The 19,286-nt window shown below is 36.4% G+C and overlaps 1 protein-coding gene across 3 annotated transcripts in view; it reads left to right on the forward strand.

Moving 5' to 3' along the window:
* The window catches only part of LOC150106935 (dual specificity tyrosine-phosphorylation-regulated kinase 4-like), a 285,443-nt gene that overhangs the window by 18,807 nt on the left and 247,350 nt on the right, over window positions 1–19,286 (forward strand). Inside the window, exon 1 of one of the 3 annotated variants that reach the window (XM_090393384.1) lies at window positions 3,253–3,335. The exons of the other annotated variants lie outside the window; for them this stretch is intronic. The gene's annotated coding sequence lies outside the window, so the exon portion shown is untranslated. Of the gene's footprint in view, window positions 1–3,252; window positions 3,336–19,286 lie in introns of those variants that run through there. 3 annotated transcript variants of the gene reach the window in all.

Below are 19,286 nucleotides of genomic sequence, written 5' to 3' on the forward strand. Positions count from 1 at the left end.
TGATCAGAGCTTTAATTGCTCAATACCACCTTATCCATACACTGTCCTCTACAGATAACGGGGAAGATGAAAAGCATTCTTGCTTCGCCCCTTTAAGCCAGTCCTTATAAGGACTATAAGGAAACAATTAACAATATTAACCATATTATATTAACCATATTATATTGCTTGGAAGGTGTTGTCGTGCGCGTTTCATTCAGAGAACCAGGGAAAAACTATTTATTTATCTGCGCCAAAAAAAAAACTGGCTAAGTAAAAATATAAAAACTATGAAGGGTTATAATCTGTGTATGTAATCGAACTTCTGCCAACTGAACATCGTTGAAGTTTCCACCCACATAAACCCATTGGAATTTACAATAAGTATAAACTTGCTTTTGGAGACGTCATTGAAACTAAATGTTTAATTTTAGTGATCAATATTTCTCTTAAATGCAATGGAAATGAAAAATTGGCTAAAGTAATGTACTCTTTGAATGAGCTTGTGGAAAAAGATTATAAAACCGGACACTAAAGGGAACTATAAATTGAGTATCCACTTTCTATTTCTATTATTAGAAATCAGCCCGCAACGCGATAATTAATTTATTTTTAATTTTATCTTTCTCCTTATTCTTAAAGAAGATGAAAAGTAGTCGTCATCTAACCAATTTTCCAGAAACAGATGAGAATTTTGTGTCTTTAACACTTAATATACAAGTAAGAGAGAGAAGCAGGCGATCAATAGGAATACAAATCTGTCTGGTTTGGAAACTAAGGATCCCCTCTTCAGAGAATTGAGTAGTCATCCTGTGGTAAGACAGAGATTTCCTCTCGTAGAAAGTCTCCAACCACAGAATTCAATACGATTAATTGGTTGCCATGACAACATTGATCATGAAAGGAAATATATTAATATTTTATCAAAGATAAGTAGATATACAATCCCACAAGCCAAGCACATTCGATGTTGTGTATCATTGTCTTTTAGAATCACTGTCCATTCAAACTCGATAACTCCATGCATCAGTATTGTCTGTCACTTCCTGTTTGCTCTCAGAACCAAATTGTTTTAAAGTTTTCGGACATTCTGACAAACGAATCTAAGATGCCATGCAACGAAACTGTCATTTGTTGTGTTGCCTCTCTTCGGGTGGTTCCATTGTTACTTTCTATGACTACCACGTGGCCAACTATTCGTCTTATTTTGATAGGAGCGCGCGCGCAAGGAGGTATTCTGTGTTGGATACCGGCACTATCGATTATAGCCTTCTGGATTTACTGGCGCCAGAGGATAGTTCTGACTTTCTGCGCGCGTGTATGTGTGTGTGTGGGCGAAACGATGAGTTTGCCGCAAAGAGGGAGAAAGTGTGTGTCGGAGTGGGGGAGGATATTAGAAGTTTGACATTTCTTTTCCATAAGCGTGGGTATAAAGATATGCGAGATGTGTAGCAGATTATAAAGATAGTAAAAACACCGAAAAAGTTTAAATATTTTATATCGAAATTCTCTAACACTGGTTATTTTCTAAGCCTTTCAGCGAATAATGATATAGCATGTAACAAATCTCTGTCTGAGATTTGTTACGTGCCATAAAATGGAAAGATTTTTCAAGAAACAATGAAATCGCAACTTTACATGCATCTTAGTCTACCTCCAGTAAAAGTCACTGAATAAAAATAAATCAAATGAAATAATGTTTTTTTTTTTTTTTTTTTGAAGTTCACGTCCTCTACCAGAGAAATATGTTTATATTATATTTGATAAAGAAATTCGCTTTATTCTAACTTGAAAAGAATTAATCCCCTTATTATATAAACTTAAGAGATCGGGTTTAATGTTTCAGCCTCCGTTTCATGTAATCAAATCAAAGGTATTGCTTTCAGGTGTACAAGGGACAAGTTTTGTATGTAGATAAGTTTAAATATTCAGAATTTTACCAGATTCATCTATTCGAGTGTCATTCTTCGTATTGAACTATCTCTTACCATAATGACTGAGCTTATACAGGGTGTCCCAAAATTCACGCAAGATTTAAATTTAGCGCCATTTGTGCGGTACCAACGAGAAAACAAAAAGACAGCGTGACAGCTGACAGTTCAGGGTTATTAAAAATGACCACACACAGCGAAGAGAGTTCGTTGAATGGATTATGGAACAACAACAAGTGGATGCTTATTTTTCGAACAAAATCATCTTCAGCGATGAGGCTCATTTTAATCTTGATGGCTTCGTTAATCGACAAAATTGTCGCATTTGGGGGTTCAGAAAATCCACGAGTGATTGTTGAGAAACAAATACATCCACAACGTGTCACTGTTTGGTGCGGATTTTGGGCTGGAGGCATCATCGGTCCATTCTTCTTCGAAAATGCGGCTGGTAAGGCAATAACAGTTAATGGTGCTCGCTATCGCGACATGATAATCAGGTTTTTGTGCCTGAATTGCAAGATATGGATGTGGACGACATGTGGTTTCAACAAGACGGTGCCACATGCCATACAGCCCAAGAAACAATTCAATTACTGCATGAGTCATTTCCTGGTCTTTCCCGTTTTGGTGATCAGAATTGGCCGCCCAGATCATGTGACTTAACGCCGTTGGACTTTTTTCTTTGGGTTTTTTTTGAAGTCTAAGGTTTATGCCAACAAGCCCATGACCACCCACGCCTTGAAAGAGGAAATTGAGCGCTGTATCAACGAAATTCAGCCACATTTATGCAAAACGGTTATGGAAAATTTCGACAAAAGAGTGCGTATGTGCCAGCAAAGCCGTGGAGGCCATTTACCCGATATGCTATTCCATGCATAACCCGATACTGTATACTTTATGAATCAATAAGAAATTACAATTTTTAATTAAAAACCTGTGTTTTCTATCAAAATTACTTCTTGCGTGAATTTTGGGACACCCTGTAGAGAGAAGCAACATGTGTCGTTAGATTCTGTGCAACTATATGATTAACCTTGTAATCTCTTGTAATAAAAGTAAGACAGAGATGTAATCTCTGTCTTACTTTCCCCCTTTTTTTTTGGCGATTGACAAACTACGAGTATCTTGCTCTTCCACAAACTCAAACGATGTTTAAGGAATTCACGCAATTTTAATACGTTTCCATAGCAACAGATCTACCAATTTTCCCTACCGTTCAAAGAACTGTTTACAAGATAAATTATTTAGATTCGTTTTAATTTATTTCTACACTCCAACAATAATCAAAAATTAACAGTCCAGTTGCTTTCTTTCTCATTTATATTCAGCGTCAAGAAAATGCCATCGTTCGCCGATGTATTTATATCCTGAAGTAAAATTTCTTTGCCTTTTCCGAGTAGGTTTAATTCATTCCCATGAAACGAGGTAGGATATGTTTTATTCATGTCCATATTTGCTGTGCAATGATTTCGGTTTTGTCAATTTGTTAAATCACATCTGTTATGTATTTTGGGTTCTCAGATGCAATAATAGAAATACAAATTAATAATAATGAATGATTTTTTGTTTCGTTTTTGTGTGTCTGCGGTAAAAAGATAATTTTAAGATAAATGTCTATTTTTTTCAAAAAAAACATGGATTACTATAAAAACAAAACCAGAAAATCTAAAGATAGACTTTGTGATTATATTAATTTAATTAAATTTGTAATAAATATTAATGGACTTGTTACCTATCCAATAAATTAATTTCGCAAACTTTCGTTATGCAGTTTTTATTTAATGAGACAGACAAGCGTAAAATTGTTTACAATTAAATTTTAAGTTGCAAACTTTTTTAAAGCTAAGATTTCGGAGATCTTTGATAATTAATATTCAACGCATTATAACAAGTCGTACCCCCATTTCATCTTCTTTTTAATTCTTAGGACAATGAACTTTTTACGGACAATAAGATGACTTCATATATCCTAATTGTGGTTTATGATAAGCAGTTGATCCCATCTACTTTTTTATGTCTGTCAATGCGTAAATTCAACAGGGTGGTCAATTTTTCCGAAGAAATTACAAAATTCCAGTTTTGTGAAGAGTGACCTCTTTTTTATTTACTAAACTATTTGAAACATTGAAATTATCTCTGTCTGGTTGTTTCAGAAATTTCATGAAACATTCAGTTTTATCAGTTCTCTTATGTTTGATCCAATTTAAAAATATCTTGTTTGGTGTATCTTGAGCTAACTTGGAAGAATCGGTTTCCATTGTGATGACAGTGAGGGATTTTGTTTTCCATGCCTGCCTCCATAAAAACGCTTTGAATGACACGTGTCATTTCGATAGAAAGCTTCCTGGACGGAAGTTCCAACCCTGTCAACCTGTCTTAGGTCAAAGAGTATCTCCACAAAGATGGAGAAAAACTCTGCAAGTTGCCATTTTAAGATTCTTCGTTGTTCTCTTATAGGAAGGACTGAAGATTTCTCTCCCACCAACAAGCAATCAAATATTGGCCAGAGAACACCGCACATAATTAAAAAACGTGATGCACTTATCATATGGCTTTAGCTATCTCGATTTCAATTAACCCAGATTAGGCTTTAATTCAGAATAATTCACACTATATATTGGCATCCTGAAAGGTTGATATTGCCGGTTTGCCTATTTTTTGAAATAAATCCACGTTTTCTGTGTGAGACCCAGCTAACTCCACCTTAAGTTGAAAAGTCCACCTTCAGTAGATGGGTCTTAAATCTGGGTTTTTACAACTATCGTGATTGCGCTACAAAGACACTCGAAAGGTAGAAATATAAGTATTTCTGCCTTTCAATTCAATTCAGTTTACATTTATCTACTTTCATTCTTGCTTGTTTTCATTGGATATAAGCGTCAAAATAGTATTCGAGTTGAAATACTATAGCGGCATAAAACTTGAGTAATGACTACAATCATTAAAATTTTTAGACATTACTCAAGATCCGAGTATTAAGAAAATTCTAGAGAATTTTCCAAATTCAGCATCAGAATTGCATCCAATGTATTAATTTTTTTAAAAAATGTTTCACAAAATACGCCTAAATAAAGCTTTGTCTCCTTTGTATAAATATATAGCAGTCTATTTAATAAATTTTTTACGAGTTGCTTTTACTTTTGTTCAACAATCAAGTTTATTATTATAATCAGCTGGTGACATACAGAATGATGGGCTAACTTTGCTATCGTTATTCATTGATCATTATATTTCTCAATGAGGTCATTAATACAGAAATAAATTAACGCAATTCCAACTCAAGTCATGATAAACTATTTGAGTTGTTTCTTGAGATTGTGGCTTCTAAAGCCTGATGTTCAGCTTGTAGTATAATCTACCAATTTCAGTAAGTTATATTTACCTGTAAATTGCATTACTAAAATATTTTATTTAGTCAGTATATTCTTAATGCAAGAACTAAAATAGTATTAGATAACAAGATCTTAGAACAGGTGAATTCATTTAACTACCTAGGATGTATGATCACATATGAAAATGAAAAAGATATAAACGTAAAAATTGCAAAACATTTAAAACTAACAGGTGTAATTCTCTCTATATTTAACCCAAACCTAGTTCAAAAACAAACCAGGCTAAAAGTATACAATACATTAGCCCTACCAGTCTTAATGTATGGAAGCGAAATCCGGACAATAAAACAAAAAGACAAACAAAGATTAACAACAGCAGAAATGAAGTTTATGAGAAAAAGTGCAAAGCATACCCTATTTGATCACAAAAGAAACGAAGATATTATGAAAGAATTAAACCAAGAACCAGTAATAGAAAAATTAAAAAATATAAACATAAATGGATGGAACACGTTCAAAGTATGAAAACAGAAAGATTACCAAAACAAGCCTTAAAGTACAAGCCATTAGGAAAAAGAAAACCAGGACGTCTTCTTAAACGATTCAAGATTAAACGATGACTTCTAAGGCCGGAAGGCCATGCTAGGCCTAAATCCTTAATGCGTATGATGATGATGATGATGATGATTCTTAATAATTTTAATGATCCCCTAACCTTTTTATTTAGAAAATGTTTAAACATAATTCTTGTAAGTATAATTTTTTTTATTAAAATAAATAAATGAAACTGAAAATAATCACAAAAGTCCAAGTATATTAGCAATTATTAAAACACCAATTTATTTTTATTAATTCATAAAATGTCTTCTGCAGCATCTTAATTCAGCCATAATACTTTTATTGATTGTTTTGCTAAGGTATATAGTGGATGCCACATTTCTTAATGTGACATCCACTATATACCCACATGAGCAGTTGTATGTATTTAAATACAGGCTTAAATATTCACTAAACAGTTTTATTGGTCCCTGAGAACGCAAACCAATTTTAGTTTTTTCTTTTTATAGGCTCAGAAGCGGATTCCTTATCAAATACGATTGTACAAACGACTCATAAATTTGAGTCACACAAGCGATTATACAAAATTCGAGCTTAGCGTGAAATGAGCTACATTATCCCCCAACAGCCGTTTATGTCTAAGTTGCCATAGCAATATAACAAGTAGCACGCAATAGACGCAATACAGTCATATTATTGAATTTACAGTTGTAATTCTCTTTCTAAACAGAGGATTACATTTTGTATTTATTTATTTTAAACACGAAAACGTTTGCTTAATAATCTGATCGTAACTTTTCCGGAAAATGCAGATAATTAGAAAACTAAACAAAGAGTAAATTTAATATCCTTTGGAATTTGTCAAACAAACCCTATTTATATAATAAATACTTGAACGTAATTCCATTGGGATACAGATTACATTTGGTCACGATTTCTCTAAAATAATGCAAAACTGAATTTCGTAAAAATATTCGTATATTGGATTACTAATCTCCAATCATTTCTGGTCCATCCAGGACGTTTGTTCCAGAATAGAAATTGGTTCTTCTACCCAGTAAAGAAAAGCTATCTATAGATCCACCCATCTTTTAATGAAGTAAAGTTCAATTTCATACGAACAGTGACAAAAACCTGGCAACTTTCCATGGGCAATGGATTTTGACGAGCAAACTCATTGAGCTAAAGAAGTGACGGAATCCAAATGGCCTTGACCGAAGGAATAGACACTATATTGCCTATCCCATAAATCACAAAATCGATGTACTGCTGCCTGTCTACCATCACGTCATACAATACCAGTACACGAGTGTTCTATCTTGCTTCGACACATGTTATACGCGTATAGTTTAGGTTGTGTTTCTGTAAATATAAATATTTATTTCATCCTTTTTTTGGTTGACATCAGAAGGAGGCAATGACGTTGCACACGTGCGTAGTTCTGTCTCCATTCTTTAATCGAATATCCCTTATTTTCTTCATTACAAAGAGTATTTAAAAATGCACGTGTTTTTAGTATCGTTTATGCATTCTAGAAAAACTTAACGACGAAATAAATTGTCAAATACGCCTCCGAGTGCCTGCAGATTTCCCAGGGGTATTATTAGATCAGTACGTGCATCGAAAGACGTTCGAAAAGTCGGCGGAATTTCTGCCGTTAACTGCAGCGAAAGAGAAAAAAAAATGTTTTAAAGTTGGTTAGAACATCGGTGATGGCTTGCAACTGATATTACCGACACACTAATGCTAAAAAATGGCTGTTCAACATCGGCATTTTATTGGTTATGTTTCTACAGAAATGATAGATCAGCCTGCATTCTACACCTTCATTTAATGGGTTCCACGCAACCCTTTTTTTTTTAAATAAATAATCAGGAAATGTGAAACAAAGTTTTAAAGGATGTACTCCGCGCGCGGCGATACGAGCTCAGCCACTTAGGATGACAGAAAAAATAGTCCATTTCCACATCTCTATCGGAGTGTTAAGATGCAGGACTTCTTCTGTTTATCCTAGTAATGGCTATAGAAAATGTGTTCGGAATACGATAGCAGGAGATTCATCTAAAAGCGATATTTGATTTTTTATTATTATTGCAGAGACTATACAATTTTAATATGGTTAGCTAAGATCCATTTTGATCAGTATATTTTCGAAATCGGCGTATGATATTGAATGCTTAAAATTCCAACTTTTTTCACTTTCGAATGCAACTGAAAAATAAGGAAGACCTACTTTTATAAAGCATGGCACAAAATAAATGATTTCGGGAATGGATTTGGGACTAATATAAACAGCCACAACAATTTACTTTGTATGTGTTGACAGATTTACTAAATTAAATGTTAAAATTTATTTAAAAAAACAATCTAAAATATAATTATTTAGTTTATTTACAGATTTTAAAAAATAAAAATTAGAGTTTTTAGAATAATAAACATTTTTCTTAACACACCTTTTCATTATTTATAAAATCATAATAAGTATATGCAGAGACGTAATTTTAAATACCCCAAGGCGGTGATTGAAATTCATTCAATCCAATACCCTTGGAGGGTAATGGATGGCAATGCTGTAGCTAATGAAGTTCTAACTGAGGCTCGGCTATTGCTGTTACCCTTCTGCCATGATTAGAGCCTTAATTGCTCAATAACACCTAATCCCTACACTGTCCTCTACAGATAACGGGGAAGATGAAAAGCATTCTTGCTTCGCCCCTTTAAGCCAGTCCTTATAAGGATATTAAATAGCCCAAGAGGATCGACCGTGAGATGCGGTGATTAATACCCTTGGAGGGTAATGGATGGCAATGCTGTATCCAATGCAGTTCTAACTGAGGCTGGGCTATTGCTGTTACCCTCCTGCCATGATCAGAGCTTTAATAGCTCAATAACATCTTATCCCTACACTTTCCCCTACAGATAACGGGGAAGATGAAAAGCATTCTTGATTCGCCCCTTTAAGCCAGTCCTTATAAGGATTAAACAACCCATTAGCGGAACAAATGAAACTTACGAAATGCTTATCATTTTTAACCAATGTTTTATTCCTTTAAATGATGAAATTATTTCTATTGAATTCACCTATTATCATTTGTGATGTTTAAACCAAACCAAATTCTCTCGAGATTAGCAAACATTGCGACGCAAGCTCATTCAATGCTGCCCCCAAATGGCAAGACAACTCAAATTGCGTTAAAATATGCTCAAGAAAAATTCTCTAAAAGAAACTACTAAACACCAATTTCACCATGTAATTACTGATCCGAAGATAACATTGCCATAAAAATCTAATTAGCATTGGATGTCCCATTAACGACTCACCTGAAATTTTGTTTTCTGTTGCGTCATGACACTCATTCATGAGGTTTATTTGTTCTGGAAAGATTGAGAGAGAAAAAGAATCGGCTGGCTTATAATTAACACCAAGGCAGATAAAGACACGAGGCATTCGATGGAGAATGGGTTTATTTGGAGTTTGCGAGTAGAACTCTCTAGTTAGGGGTAGGAAAACTTGGTCATCTCCTTCGCGAGCTGACGATATGATTGTGTGAATTGTGAGGGTTTTTCTACAGGAAGTTTTCATTCTTAGAAGAATTCAACTAACAAATCTATAGAGAGAGAGAGAGAGAGAGAGAGAGAGAGAAAGAAAGAGAGAGAGAGAGAGAGAGAGAGAGAGAGAGAAAGAAAGAGTGAGAGAGAGAGAGAGAGAGAGATGAAGACTAAAAGCAGTCACTTGGTTGAAATAAATTATTTATTTGGATAACTGGAACATCGCTCTGAAAACCGTTCTACTTTAACTCCACTTCAGGCATCCAATAAGCAGCTTATTGTCACACCGAGCGGTGAAATTCATCTATTGCCCAATGCCTTTAACAAACATCCATACCCTTTAGGAAAGCACGGATACTATCCATTTCTATTCGGCCATCCAGACTGTCAATTGTAACGGCTGCTAAAACATGCTCTCTCTCTCTCTCTCTCTAAGAGCAATCAAGTCTCTTTCATTATGTGACTCACGTGGCTGGCTTATAATTAACGTGGATTATATTGATTTAGTTATAATCCAACCCTTTATTACCGTCTATTAAAAGTAGATCAGCTAATTTCCTAGTCTAATAAAGCAGTACTTCGTTTGATTACCTAAAACCTTACAGACAAATTCGCACTTTTCCAAAATCTCATTACTATCTTTTTTTGACATAAAACCATTAAATTTAAAACCTCCTACCATCTTCATACGAGCGTAAATCCCCACTTTCCCCCAACGCGATGCTTATGGCTGTGTTAAATAACAATGTTTGTAATTAACGTTTAAATTAGATAAAGTTCCTTAGCCACTCGAGTCCAGAGTTGTTACTTGCCCATTGAGCGTTAATATCCACACATGAGTCAACCTAAGAACTCATTTCGGAATCACTTAATTTGCATCTTAATTAAAAGTTATAATTTTTGTCATTTATTCGGAAAATAAAGGCTGTGTTTTCATTTCCTTCTCCCATCCATAGATAATGAATAATCTCAGTCCAGTGACTCAATAGTTTTCTTCGAATTTTACTCATTTTAATGATGTCAAAATAACAGACGTTTCGACGGCTTTTTCACAGCTTTCTTCAGATAAATTATGCTGATTGCCTCTTCACCGAATTGAAATGCAAACTTTTATGTTCTGATTGTGAATTTCACTGGAGTAAAGTTTGATTTTAACGAAGTATCACGTGCTAATTTGCGTTCGGCACGTGTAATATGGAGTGTGCTTAAGTCTTCAGTTGTATCGTTCTTTTTTGATCGTTAACATGTAAAACAAGAAATGTTAGGCGGATGCAGCAACGCATAAATCTTGATAAAAATCTTATCTTCAGCCCTGAGCAACACTCTTTCCTTTTTCTTCTTAGTTACCAAGGTGACGTTATCAAACGTCATCCATCAGACATGTCTTGAAAGTCCAATTTTTTTAATAATGGATTGTGTAGCTAATTTGTAAAGAACAGCCTCTAGTTACCCGTTTAGACACTTGTAGTTATTTATATGCATTCATTTTGTCTTCAAATTGTGTTTCGCAAGTTTAGTAATCGTTAAAAAGCCAGCAACTAATGGTATGCAATTAAACCTAGCAACATACGTGTCTCGAAGCCTTTACTGCTAGCGAAAGAATTTGTTGTTGAGCTGAATCCATTCAAATAAGTAAGAAGCAGTAAAGAAAACTACCACAATAGCGAACTTTGGTTCGCTATTGTGGCAATAGTTTAGGTTATATTGCGATGAATTCAAAACCATTTTTGAAAAATAGCTATTACTATCAAAGAAACAATATGAATACTATTGATAATACACTGTGGAGTTATTATTAGAAACCCATTCCGTACATCATGTTATGTTTTGGTTGCATATAAAGTCCAATTTATCAAGAATCTGGATGATTGCTATTCAGTGTTTAGTCAACTGAATACCAGCACTTTAAGTGGACCAAAGGTTACAGAAGGAATTTATTAGATCCTGAACTATGAGGACGTTTTCGATGATCAACAGTGGAGCTTGTTATCTCCAAAAGTGAACCACTCTGCTGTTATAAATAGACACAAAATCCTAGCTGAGCCGGAAAATGTACCCTCTTACGAAAGTTTATGCAGTTTTGTTGCAGAATAGTAATGAGAAACCTCCCGTAAGTCGCTCAGATTTAATACGTATGAAGACATTTGAAAATGTCTAAGTTGATGAAAGTAATAAGATACAAGGAATATGATGGTTTTGGTGATTTAAAAATAAGTACATTATGACTAGGATCAGTGACTAGGAACATTATGACTTGGAACATTACTGACATATTTCTTACACCTTGAATTTGGAAGAACTAGAACTCTTTTTTTAAATTATTAAAAGATTTTGTTTGTCTGATTTCACCGCACGATGTTCATTGACACTTGTAAAATGATAACGAACGTTCTGTCTCGAACAAATGGCAGAACATGTTCGATAATCAGTTGGTATTTAAGGAGAAGACAGTTCCATATTGACTTAGTATTTCCCTAATCTAAGGTTCCAAGTCACGTTAAAAGTTTGAACCATTGCCAGCTGTTTTGGCAATGACTTACGTTTGAGTGGCAAGGCAAATGGGAGGTTAAAGTTTGGGTTAAAAAAGGGGAAACATTAGCTTAGAAAAGATTTTCTTCTGTTATTACTGAGAAGCAATTATGTGTTGTTCCATTTATAGAATAAAAGTGTAGTTAGCATGTTAATTATAAGAGTGTTTTAATTAAAAGTAAGCTTATAATTAACATGTTAACTGAACTTTATCCTATAAATCTAGCTAAAAAAGCTAGAAGTATAATGAACTGATAAATATTTTAGTATTGATAATACAGGTTTTTTGTATATAGAATAATAAAATTCTCTGTAACAATATCTCAAATAATAACTTTATTATGAAATGAAATAAATTCGATACACTTTTTATTCCCCAAAGAGTATGAGAGGTCATTTAGCCCTGAGCAACCTTTTTGGATTATATTGTACATAATACAAAATATATTGCATTATATACAAAATATATAATATATATAATTCAACTATAAATTTCTAATACAATTATTTATAATGACGTTTCGAATTATATATATTATAATTGTCTATAATAATAATGTATTATAACACAAATATCTAATAATATTATCTATATGACTTTTGTCACCACAATCTGTAGAGGATAAGTTCATGAAAAACTTTTTATTTTACATTTATTTCTTAAAAATGTTTATTAGAAATAATTTATAATTCATATACCTACTTTTATAAAGAATTTTAATGCAATAAACTTAGAATAAACACAAATTTGCATCTATTTCCTTCCTACACCAATATTTATTGTTTTTATTATTACTATAATTTTATGTATTTTAAGGTGAAGTTTGATTAGGAATAGCCTTCGAGAGGAGATTGATTCATTCAATCTAACAATACCCTTGGAGGGTAATGGATGACAATGCTGTAGCCAATGAAGTTCTAACTGAGGCTCGGCTATTGCAATTACCCTCTTGCCATGATCAGAGCTTTAATAGCTCAATAACACCTTATCTCTACACCGTCCTCTACAGATAACGGGGAAGATGAAAAGCATTCTTGCTTCGCCCCTTTAAGTCAGTCCTTATAAGGATAAGAAGTTTGATTATCAGATCAAGATAAACTAAATTTTGTTACCTTTTTGAAACATTTTTATTGTATTTGTTTAATTTAGCGATTTTGTCACTCATATCATACATATGTATCACATATAATCTTTAATCATATACATATCCCTATTTTTATAAATTCTGTAAAGTACCCCAGAGCGGACACAAAACATATTCACTGATTTCCTTCCCACACCAACTGATAAGTATAATCCGTTGCAGTAAAAAAAAAAAAAAAAAATCTTGATCGCATCACTTGATCTAGATCTGTCTCGTCACTTAATCTATCTCGAATATTGCGCGGCGGTCATTGTGATCGGACGTATTCCTTTAGACTCTGCCCAGTTGAATTTTATATAAGGTTTTTCGGGGAGCTCGCAATGCACTGGAACTAAAACAATTCGAGACCTACTATCTTCCCCTCTGTATGAAATATGCAGAGGTCTAATAGCCGGCAGGCCCCACCCGCAATGAGGACCAGTGGTGGATTAATGGTATTTTAGGGAGGTAGGTCTCTGCAACTGTAAGTTCTCGAAACTCCTTTTCCCCTGTTTTTAGAACAGACACCTATAATAAACTAACTTTTTGCTGGTAGACGCTTACTCTAAGCTGGCTATGGGATTAGCTATTGGGCTCTCAAAGTCTACAGGATCACTCAAACTACTCGGGAAACCCGAGCAACTGCTATTTTCTCTTAGGCCAAATTATGGACTTTCCATATGACGAGCTCGACTTCAAGCAGCAATTGGTAATCTTTAAACATGTAGGATGCCTGCTGCAAAGCAAATGGCCAGGAAAGGTAGCAATCCACCAAATAGAAGAGGTTGAAACAGAGGACTATCAGTCCCCTGACCCTCTCCCCTGCACTTCTCAAGATAATAATCTCACTGGTGTTATCTTGACAACCTGATAACTCTACAAACTATCAGGTTGTCAGCAGAAAGAAGCGCAAGAAGGGGTCGCCAGCTGCAGAACCTGAAATAATACCTCAACCCTTGGAAAGAACAACTCCAATGGACTTAACAGCACAACCTAATGAAAGAATAGAGATCGACTCCAGGGCACAACCCAAAGAGAGGATTCCACCAGTAATTTTAAGAACAAAAGAAAAATGGTCTTTAATTACAGAGACGATGAAGAACGCAAACATCAAATTTACATCAGTCAAGAGTACAGATGAAGGAATCCGGATTCAACCAGAAAGAACTTCGGACTATCACCAGCTCACCAGACTTATGGTTGAACTGAAAGTTCCATATCACACATTTGAGCTTAAGAGTGAAAAAAAATCTAAAAGTGGTCATCAGAGGTCTGGCTGAAACCATACCAGCTGAAGAAATAGCTACTGACCTCAGATCACAAGGCCTAGAGCCAATTAAGATATCGCGCATGTGCCGAGCAGACAAGCGCCCCATGCCTCTGGTCTTGGTTGAGATCAGTAAAGACCATAGAGAAATTTACGACCTTAAAATAGTCTGCAGCTTAGTCATCAAGACCGAACCTCTCAGAAAAAAGGCTTCAGCTGGTTAATGCCATCGCTGCCAAAAGTATGGGGATGCACAAAAGCTATGTAAAGCGGATTACAAGTGGGGTGACAACCATCCCTCACACACTTGCGTCAAACCACGAACCACGCCTGCTAAGTGTGCGAACTGTGGCAGCCCACACCCAGCCAACTACAAGGGATGTTCAATCCATCCATCCAACCTGCATAAGGCTAGAGAGGCACTACCGCTGCCCAATCAGAAGCGAATTACACCAGAAATCAGAACGCGGGCTGTTACTCCCAAGAAATCATACTCATCTGCGGTCTCTACTAGTAACAAACCGGCATCTTGCAACCAAATCGCCGCAGCTACTCTAGGAGAGATGTTAACGGCCTTTAGCAAAACAAATCCCAATCAGGCAGACACCAATAAATTCCTCAAAAACACACAAGTCATCTTCTCCATGATTAATGGATAACACGGTCACCATAGCTAACTCAATACATATTGCTTATTGGAATGCTAACGGGCTAAACAACAACCTCTTAGAACTAAAAGAATTTGCTGAAAGATATAAGATAGACATCCTTTTAGTCAACGAGACGCATCTTCGGCCTTGCGACAACCCTAAAATAACGAACTACACACTGCGTAGGACAGATAGACTCAATGCCAGAGGGGGAGGAACGGCTATATTTGTTCAAAAAAGCATAAGATACAATGAGATCAAGAAATCAGCAACCACAAAGCTGGAAGAAACTGGAATTGAAATACATACCAACAACACAGGTAGTCTAAAACTATATTCAGTCTACAACCCTCCAGGCAAACCACTTCTAGCCTCAGACCTCTCCCAGCTCCTTAACACAAACGAAGCAACAATAGTGGCGGGAGACCTAAACGCAAAACATCCTGTGTGGAACAGTAGAAACACCAATAATAATGGGAAGAGCCTACACAAATTCGCTATGACAAGAAACATCATCATAGCAGGTCCCTTTGAACCAACACACTACGGACCACTGGGCAAACCTGACGTGCTGGATATAGCCATTTTCAGGGACACCCCACACCAATTCCAGTTACAGGTTATTAATGATCTTAGCTCCGACCACAATCCAGTTCTGCTTAGCCTAGGCGGAGAAGCAGAACCCATCTCCGGACAATCCTACACAAATCTCAAGAAACTCAATGCAACATCACAGGCCCTGTCCCAACCACCTCCTCACCCAAAGAAGTAGACACAGCGATCAATAAACTGGAAAGCACAATCCAAACTGGCCTTGCAACAGCCTCTACCGTTACTGCTCCAGCTCAAACTAACCTGCTACCAGAAGAGATTCTAAATCTTATCCGCAACATAAACAGCATTAGACGTCGATACCATGCAACACTATCACCCCAGGATAAACAAGAGCTTAACATGGCAACAAACCTAGTCCGATATGCAATCAAAGACCATAAGAGTCAACTATGGGAGAGGAAACTAAGCTCCTTAAACACTGTAGATAACTCATTATGGAAAATGACTAAAGCCCTTCGTAGTGATCACCCCAACATACAACCAATCCATGGAGAAAGAGGTATAGTCTTCCGAGATGATGAAAAAGCAGAAGCTTTTGCAGACACCCTGGAGCTGCAATTTCAACCAAACTACACTCATGTGGACTTGCGCTTCATTGAAAAAATCCACAGGCAAGTACGCTATGCACTTCATCGTTCCTCCACCCGTGACAACACAAGCTATACCACGCAAATGAAATATACCAAATCATCAAGAACCTCAATAACAGAGAAGCACCAGGTCCTGCTCAGATTTCAAACAAAATTATAAACGCACTCCCTCACAAAACAATAATGCATCTAGTGGCTATCATCAATGCGATGCTAAGACTCAACTACTTCCCCACTCGCTGGAAGCAGGCAGATATAATCCTCATCCACAAACCGGGGAAAGCACCTCAGTTCCCCCGAAATTACAGACCTATCAACCTCTTGTCAGGGCTTGGGAAAATATTGAAAAAGTAATACTAAAAAGCCGACAAAACGAAACGGACAATCTAGACTTAATTCCAAAAGAACAATTTGGTTTTCGAACTGGTCACTGCACAACTCAACAAATCCACAGACTTATAGAATACATAACTAACGGATTTAATTGGAAACAACATACAGGTGCAATCTTCCTGGATGTGGCGAAAGCCTTCGATAAAGTGTGGCACAAAGGTATCTAGATTCTAACCAATCCACAAACTAATAACTGCAAAATACTCACTACACCTCATCCAAATCATAGATTCTGATAACCTGATATCATAGATATCATAGATAACCAGAATCATAGATAATATGAAAGACCGAAAATTTCAGATGAAACTCCGTAGGCTCAGATCCACTACAAGAAGTATCACAGCAGGTGTCCCACAAGGCTCTCTATTATCGCCGTTACTCTTCAACATTTTTATCTCAGACGTCCCAAGCACAGCATCAACCACCATGGCTTTCTATGCAGATGACATGGCGATACTGACCAGATCGCTCAGACCATACTTAGCCACACAAAGACTACAAAACGCAGCAAAGAATCTTGAAAAATGGTTTCGGAAATGGAGAATTGATGTCAATGCAGACAAAAGCACGGCCATACTATTTACAAGTCAGAAAGCAGACCATCATGGAGCAGTGACGATGTTCAATACTGATATCCCATGGCAAAAAGAAGTAAAATACCTGGGAATCAAACTAGATAACTATCTCAGCTTCAACTCCCACATCTCTCATGCCTGCAACAAAGCAAACTCAGCAATATCTCAACTCTACCCTCTACTCAACTGTAGAAGCAAAGTCAGTCCAGAAAACAAATTAAGAATATACAAAGCAATCATCACACCCATACTAACTTACGGATCACCAGCGTGGAGCCACATCTCCCCTAGCAACATCAAAAAATTACAAATAATCCAAACCAAATGCCTCCGAATGATCTTCGATGCCCCTTGGTTTGTAAGGAACACTGTCCTCCTCCAAGACGGAAACCTTCCAGACATACCTACGTTTCTCCTCCAGATAGCAACCAAGTACTTTGCTCAGGCATCACTCCATCCCAACCAACTCATTCGTGAATCATCAGATTACGATGAAAAAGATAGATGGAAACACAAACGCCCAAAGGTGGCTCTGATCACAGATTGAAATAATTCTACACAGCCCTAATTAGGACGAGCAAGGTGCTCAAAAATTTCTTTCTTTAAACATTCAAAAAAATACCGATTACGGGATAAAAATCCAAGGGATTGATGTCCATCCAGCCATAGAAGTTAGAAGTTAGAAGATCACTTGATCTATCGCCCTTAGCAATCTTAGGTGATGCAGTGAGATCCATGGATTCGTTATGATTTTGACTGGGTTCAAGACTTCTATGGAAATTAGTACTGTTAGTTGCCAGATTTACTGTTTCTCTTTTCTTTCACTTTAAAAAGTGAAAAAAATAATCAAGGTGGTAATGTACGGTATAGCAGAATCTATAACCACCGAGGAAGTCCAAAGAGACCTCCAAATTTGCGGACTAAACCCTATTAAATTAGCCGCGTGCTCCTAAAAGATCAACAGCCAATGCTTCTTTTCCTAGTGAAAATCGGAAAACGATATCGAGAGATATACGACATAAAAACCGTCTGTGACGTGGCTATAAAACTAGAACCATATGACGAAACGCATCAATCGGACAATGCCGTTGTCAAAAATTCACCCGCTCGTAACCCTTCTGTAAGGGCGATTACCGCTGCGTTAAATGTGGAGAAAACCAAGTAACGGCTTCCAGCAAAAAATCAAAAACGGAGCCAACTAAATGCGCCATCTGCGATGTGCCATATCCCACCAACCACAGAGGGTGCCATCCATCCTTAGCAGCTCAAAAACCAGCAAAAAAAAAGTCCTAGTTCAGCAAAGTCCAACCAAAGCCGCAATTGTAACTACTTTGAACGAGATATTAATCGTGTTCGGCAAAGCAAACCTCCAGCCAGAACTTCACGAATAAGTTTGTAAGACATACACAACAAATCCTTCATGCACTAGTCGGTAATTGACAAGCGTAGAAAGAATTATGCTCTGGAACGCCAACGATCTAGAAACAAATTGCTCATAATACACGCTACAGTGGGGAAAGTAATTCAAACGAAACTCACCTCTGACAATCTAATGCTCAGGAACTATGTTCTGTATACCGAAAATGACAAACTCAACGATAGAGCACGATATAGAACACAATGAAATTGTGAATCCTACAGCTACCAACATAGAAATTATGGGGTATGACCTCCAAACCAGAAATGCGGGTCACTTGAAAATATACTTCCTCTATAACCTTCCAAACAGTCAGTTACTGGAAGCGTACTTAATTAACTCATCCAAAATGGACACAAACGAAATAGTGTCAGTAGCAGGATACCTGAACGCTAAGTACACACCCGAGAATACCAGAACTACAAGCCAAAAACGTAAAGCCCTCAAAGACTTCTCTGTTGACAGGAACATCGTGATTATAAAGACCTCCAGGATTACTTGATGTCCTTGAAATATTGATACTCCAGATTTCGTTTACCAATACCGAAAAAGTGCGATGGACAACCTCAGTTCTTACCTCAGTTTTACTCTAATAGAACTACAATACGAAAACATCCCAGATCAGTCCCCCAGATCAATTGGACACAACTAACGACCTCTCTACAGGAATCTATTGGCACAGTTCCAAGCATCAACTCAAAGGAAAACCATGACTCAGTTGGGAGCTTGGAAAAGCAGATAACTGCATTAACAGTTGCTATGGCGGATTTGCTT

The sequence above is a fragment of the Typopeltis vanoorti genome, chromosome 5 (genome assembly GCF_054136105.1).
Source record: "Typopeltis vanoorti isolate ZY-2024b chromosome 5, IOZ_Tvanoo_1.0, whole genome shotgun sequence".
Taxonomy (NCBI): Eukaryota; Metazoa; Arthropoda; class Arachnida; order Uropygi; family Thelyphonidae; genus Typopeltis; species Typopeltis vanoorti.